At 30.6% G+C, this 7,446-nt stretch overlaps 1 non-coding gene across 1 annotated transcript; it reads left to right on the top strand.

Moving 5' to 3' along the window:
* Window positions 1–1,112: 1,112 nt before the first annotated feature.
* Trnaq-uug lies at window positions 1,113–1,184 on the top strand. The gene has a single exon. It is a non-coding gene; the product is annotated as a tRNA-Gln (tRNA).
* Window positions 1,185–7,446: the final 6,262 nt, after the last annotated feature.

The raw sequence follows: 7,446 nt of genomic DNA, 5'->3' as shown, positions 1-7,446 counted from the left end.
TTTTCCGTTCGGATTCGAGCCGAACATGCATAGAAAAACCATTCTTCAAAAACGAACAAAACAAACTGAAATTTTCCTGTTGATAAAAATAGATTTAAATTATACATCGTAAAAGTTTTCCCATGTTTGGAAACCGAGGCTATGTGGTAATAGGTGCGTGTGTTAATGATAACAGGTTCTTATCAACAGCCTCCGAATGCGACACGGAATTGTTCTGTTCCTCGTTCTTCGGTATGTCTGATCCGTTGGAAAAAAGAAAGTTCTTATGTTACTTTCACCTCTCCGCTCCATAGAAAGGATCGTAGATACGAAATTTAATTACAAAAAAGCTAATTTATAATTGCCCAGACGTAATTAGCGGAATCGCATTTCGAGGAAGATAACATTTGAATGGAGGAGATTCCAGATTGAATCGAGCAATTAACCGCAAATATCGATTTCCTCTTTGATGGAAATCTGCATAGATAGGATTTGAATTAAAAAGGAAAAATAGTATACGTTTTTTGAATGAAGGAAACGGTATTATACAAAGTAATTATAGAATATGCGTTTGTTAACTATTATACAGTGATGCCTCTACTTACATCAAATCGTATTTACTTTACTTATTTAGTCCTTGATGAGTCTAATAATGACAAGAACATATTTATTACAATTGATTTCATAATCAATATTTCTCTAGAAAATTAATATAATTTTAAATAATTCATATAACAGATTAATTCATATTTATTACAAAAGTTTGTCACTCCAATGAGACTTATATAATTTAAGTTGGTGTACATTACTTGTTCAATTTTGACAGTTGTTCTAACTAATATGTATTCAATTTCAAACATTGACAACTGTTATAGTTGGTACACCTGATATGATTTATGTAATATATAAGTTATAGTTTGGATGTAAGTTAATGTAACAAATATACAATATCATTGACAATGAAAAGGCTAGAAACAAGGTTACATGATATTAGAATTATTAGTATTAAATTATAATTTATGGAATGCTATAAAATTGGATGAAGTAATGATCAATTAACTGATGAATCCTTAAAAATGCATAATATATATCCACGAAGTGCCAATGCAACAATCCTGCTATAATATTATATAGGTTCCATGGTGTAATGGTTAGCACTCTGGACTTTGAATCCAGCGATCCGAGTTCAAATCTCGGTGGAACCTAAGAATCTCTTTTTTTTTTAAATCCTCAACAAAGTTATATAACTAAAAACGTATATTTTGTATTGTAATTATTAGTATTTACTTCTGTTAATAGAACATGTATTTTATTTAATAACAAATATATAAAGTTTTATAGTTTTAATTAATTTATTTTTTAAATTATTAATAAACTTATATATATATAATAAATATACTTAATTGTATAATTGAATTATTGTTATTAAATTTGTGATATTTGGAAGGTTTGGAGTGGAAAGATAATGGGAGTTTCAGGTCTTCTAGGCTACAGAAACGCTCGGTATGGTTATTGATCTTGAGGTGATGGAAAAAAAAAGAAGCGGATTTCGCGTAGTCCGCCACGTGCTAATCGCTTTAAGAGGAAACGGCCTTAATGAATCACACGTAGAGGCATATCTCTTCGAAACGGAATTCCAGATGTATTTGCATTTCCAATTTGAAATGTGTTTACGAGCAGAGCGACTCTGCGGAGCGTAATAGGTGAAGGCCTCTCTCCGCTCGGACGTCGTTACTCCTTCTCCTCCACCACCACCACCAGCTCTTAATCATAATTTTCGGTATTTGGAATAGAATTCGGGTCCTTGACAATTCCAAGCGCCTCATGATGTTTTTCTCCTCCTCGTCGTCTTATAGATGGAGATGATGAAGCCTCGGAATGCATACATATTCGCATCATTTCATTTGCAGCAGCGATAACTAACAATTGAATATACTAATTAGTTATCGCTGCTGCACAAAAAATGGTGCGACCGAAGGGCGGCAACTCGAAGGGCGAGCGGAAAAATATGTTTCGCAATCGTGGAAATTCCTCATCCTTCTCCTCCACCACCAAAGCTTCGGAGACGGGTGTGTGGAGCTCGTATACTTTGAAGAGGGGACAGCAGAACAGGTATGGACACGGACGATAATTTTGTTGATTGCCTCAGCTTAGGAGGAGAGTCTGGTAGTAGTAAAAAGCACTGGGGCTCATAAACGAACAGCAGGCTTGGCCTGAGCGATAACAGGAAATTGTGTTACACTCTCCGTGCGACGTTGCCGATGTCGCTTTGCGACCTACATTCGGGACCTTTTCGTTGCTACCATACAACGTAACTCAACTCCTAACAAATAATTTATAAATAATCCAAACAAACCCTAATTCTTATCCGATACAAACTTGTCCACCATACACAAAGCTTCAAATAATCCTTCCTAATCCATCTTACCAATAAATAATCGTTATTAATTAATATATTAATATCAAATCATTAAATCCTGCAAGATGATTGATGGGTGTATTTCGGATTTGTTTGCTAGGAGGGTGGATGGTTTAATCATAAGGGCTATAGCTATTTATATTCAGTATAATTTGTCAAGTCCGTATTGATTTTCGGTCTGCACTGCTGCAAAGCCTACAATAATTATTGGGACAATTGCGGTTCCAATTAAATATTTGCCACCTAATAACCCCCCTCATCCCCATCAGCATCAGAGCCGACTAACCACCAGACTGCTAAATCTGGATGCGGTCTGGTGTATCTAACTGCCCCCGTGGTGCCTTCATGTACAGAGCTTTACCATCCATCCGTTCATCTATCCTTCACAGCAGGCGCCCGTCCGCCTGGCGATGCTAAATTCCCGCTAAATATATTTTGACAAGCACGTGTGTGCATCGAGCACATGTGTACATGTATATTTTGTGCACTTACCGCTCTGCTCTGGCCTGGATATGTTGACAATAGTTGTTTGGTCGATTTAAATCTTATATCACAACCAGACTTATTATCTCGCGACCATGAAACATTGATTACGTGCTGACCCCTTTTATCGTCGCGGACAACTTATCGACGTTCTCTACATTGGATAAAGCGACATCTGCATTCCTATATTTCGTACTATTTCAAATTTAAATTTGACACTTCTTATGTATATGTCAATATTTTTTAATAAAATTTATACTGTCATCTTTTGAAGTTTAATTAATATGAATATAATAATGCGCTAATTAAGAAAATTTAATTGGCCTTTTAACGTTTCCTGATTTTCATATTTAATTTTTGTTATAATATAAAAATAAGGAACTAAAATTATAAAAATTGACCTATCAATATTTTTTATATATAAAATTATATTTTTATTTGCAAAGTAAATTATTTACAATTGTCTACAAATTCCCAAATATGTTGCTATTAGATTTAAAGTATAAGATAGTTGTATGTGAATGTACGTCAATAGTTTGTGGTGTCCCCGATAGTTGTAGAAGTAAATCAATATAATCAAATCCTTGTAATTTATGATTATTAGATTACATTTGCTATACTTCTCACATCTGATTTTACAATATATTTTACTATTACATCAAATTTATTACTGACAATATTTACCTGCTACATTTAATCAATATAAGTAGTTAAGTATTCAATATGAATGAATATCGTTTACTAATATTATGTGGGGCCCTCAACTAACACTGTTTAGGGAGTTCGGTTAACACTGCCACCAAACCTTTGACTACGAAGGGAACTCCTGACTTGCAGCCCATAAATATCAGGCCTAAATCCATCCCTGCTTGAACTATAATTTGATGTTAATTTAATACCAATACATTTGTTTACTAATGACTCTTATTAATTAATTAACTATTACCTTCTATTCATATTTTACCAACGTCGCTTATCAAGCAACTTTAGGAGAAAAAAAAAATGAATGAATTACAATGAAACTTCAATTACAAAATACATAATTAAAACATGAAATGCAAAAATGAAAATTATATAATCACATTTACTACTATTTTATTGATTCGATCTTATTTCCATGTAAACATTTCTAATATCAATTTTCTTGGACTTTATTATTTATTGACTATGATGAGGAATTATCCAATAACTTTATCACAGATAAAATTGTGTCATGAAACGTATCATATTTGTATATTATGGAAAGCAGCGCCAAAGTATTCGAACTGTATAGTTCATATTAGTTGAAGATAGATGACGCCACTAAACAAATCGATCGTGGAATTTGTTTTTTTATTCAAAATTATGCAATTAATGTTTAAAATTACAGTGGAACCTCGCATAACGAGCATTTCGCTTAACGAGCAAAGTAAATTTTAAGAAAAATGACTCTAAAATGGAACGCATTATCGTATATTACAGAGGTGGCCAAACTGTGACTTGCGAGCCGCATGCGGCTCTTTAAGAGTTGACAAAACACAAATATTATATATATTTTATATTATGATTCAGATTAAAAAAAAATATTATACCAAAAAGTTTAGGTGCAGCTCTTGCTGCAAAAACTCTGACCACCCCTGGTATATTACATTAGTTTATATGGGGAAAGTTTGTTTTACTATACGAGTAAAAATCCGGAAATTTTGGAACGGGTTATGCTCATTAAGCGAGGTTCCATTGTTCTTATAAAAGTACCAATTCTATTGTATATTGTTGATAGTTTTTTGTACAATAAATTACGTGCATTGATAGAAGACCAGAATTCATTTATCATTTAAGCCTATATTAATAAGACTTAAATCTTTATACTGAAACTAAACAATGTGCAAAAACTGTTTGGTCTTTGAGTAAAAATTTGTTATAAAAAGAATACTATAAAAATAGTTTAGTGTTATTTTCTTAATTATATAAAACCAAATAACAATAAATATAATCTCTGTGGCTGTTTATAAGAAATTTATATTGGATGGTAATAAATATCGACAAAATGAAAGCAGCTCTATAAAAGTGTATACTTTCCTCTAATAAAACTTAATTAATTATAGCATTGGAATGGATTTACCGACGAGAAGTTATTGCAAGCGGTAAAAACAACACAATGGGGTTTACCATAGAAACCCACGTTTATGAGTAAATAAATTATGACAATTCATAATCACCTACCATAAATTATCCCAACAATGTCAAATTTTTTAAATCAAAATATATACAAAAAAAAAACTAAAATTTTAATTCTTTATTTGTATGCAATTTACTATATAATTATTATAATATTATAAAATGACATTTAACATTGTTATCAATCTGGTTTTCAATGTATCTTTTCAAATTGTTAATTTTTAATTGTATAAATGTTTTTTTTTTAATTTATTAGATAATTTGCAACATAGATGGTTGAAAAGCTTGGTAATCAAGCACACAAAATATCAATTAACATGTCATCGATCAATACAGAAATAAACCATTACCGACTGCTCCATTCGGTTAAGTATTTAGCACTAATGATCGACGGGAGGATGTTAAGTGATCGCAATAAAAACAGCTACTAAGATAGACGGTATTTGATCAGCAAACACATTAAAAGTAAACGCGGGGTTTCTACGTTAATTACGAAACGAGGTTTTATGCGAAAGATAAAAGTTATATATTTCACTTTTCCACAATTCGTATACAGTTGATACTTGTGTATTTTATAGATAAAGCTTTTAAATTCACTGCATTGTCTCAGCATAGATGCAAATCCTATAATAATTATTATTGGAGATTAGTTACATCATTATATCAAGATTACTATTAATCTTGGTTTATGTACTAATACCAAAATAAAGCCTCACATAGTACGGGTTTCTGCCAATATTTCGAACTGTTTGAAATCGGATTAATCGAGGAAATAAATACAAACTTGATTGTATAACGAAAAAAAAAAGATTATTTATATAAAAGTTTATGATCAAGTAAAATTGAGTTTGTTTTAAAACTTTAAAACCGGACTCTAATGAATCCGGACTGAATTAAGCCGCACTATGCGAGGTATTGCTCTATATAATAAAGAGATATAACTTAAGGACAGAGATTAGTGCAAACAGATTTAGATTATCCTTATTTAAAGGGTTAGAATAGAAAATCAGATGTGATTCATGATTGCGAAAATATGCAAATTTTTCAATCCGTATTACGTCATCTTTTGGTATGGATGTACTAGGATTTGGTTTATCATCACAAAAGGATGTTGATTGGGGTGGTTTCTAAATTAATGATGTTGATTCTTTGCGAAATCTCTCTTCTCATTCACTTGGAAACATTTCTACCATTTTTTTTAAATTTTGATTGTTTATTTCTTTTTCCTAAAACTTATTTCATACAGTATATTTTTTACAATATTTTTAATATCATTTATAAAATATTTGCAAAATGTCTCTTATTTTTATTTTTTTTTAGTTTGAGAAAGTTTCGGTTACAATTTTGCAAGAAAATAAATTTATAAATTTGATTGATTGATTTACTTTAAAATATAATATTTGTAAAAAAACCGCACTATTCGAGATTTTTAGGTATACTAACTGCTTTCTTATCATGGATTTTTATATGGATGATTATGTAATAATTATTTTTTTTATGATTGATACTAATAAAATTAGTTATATTTTTTTACACAATTAAGCCTCATTAAACGTTTAACTTAAATTGTTTATGTAACAGTTTCAATACAGCAGTTACGTGAATTCCAACTAGTTAAATTATCGGTTCGAGTATTTCACTGTTGTACAAATTTGTTCCCAATCAATGACTGAAGCTTATCGATGAATCAGTAGTAAATCGGTGGTAGTAAATTCAATGGATCATACACATAGCATCAACTATATTACTGCTAGATTGGTTGAATGGGGAGAAAAGTAGGTCGACAAACTTTGCGGGCGTTTGTCTTTCGCATTAAGTTTTATAATGAACTCCCACGTAATTAATTACGTAAGACTCGTAGAATAAACATCCGGAGCTTCTTTTTTAATTAAAAATATTTCAATATGAAAGGATATATAAACAATGCGGATTCGCTCGGCGCGTTTTCTTCTGTATAAAGGGAATTATTGTGCTTAAATCCTTTATGCAGTTTCTTTTTATTTTATTGCTACTTTTTATGTATTCTCTTTTTTAAAGTTTCTCTGAAGGTAAGAAAATTTATATTTACATTTATATATAAACTATATTATTTTTATGAATGTTATGAATTTTTTTACCTCTGTTTATAAACAGAAGACGTGAAAACAGAAAAAGATAAGTTTAAAAGTTGTTTACTTATCTATAATACACTGTGTTATAATGTTTACTATATACATTTCAAAAATTTGGCGGCACAGTGGTTGAGAATTACTGGTCTAGTGTATTAGAGCGAAAACGTTTTGGTTGTATTTATATGTAATCTATTTGTAAATTTAGCATATTTACAAGAAAATTTAGTAATTTTAATTAAATATTAATATTTAATAAAAAAAATCTGATTTTTTTTTGTGAAAGTATCATTTTTTTCC

Source organism: Nicrophorus vespilloides, unplaced genomic scaffold (assembly GCF_001412225.1).
Source record: "Nicrophorus vespilloides isolate i.1.1-1 unplaced genomic scaffold, Nicve_v1.0, whole genome shotgun sequence".
NCBI classification, from domain to species: Eukaryota; Metazoa; Arthropoda; class Insecta; order Coleoptera; family Silphidae; genus Nicrophorus; species Nicrophorus vespilloides.
The sequence above is the reverse complement of the archived record's forward strand: the minus strand, read 5'-3'. Positions and strand labels throughout refer to the sequence as shown.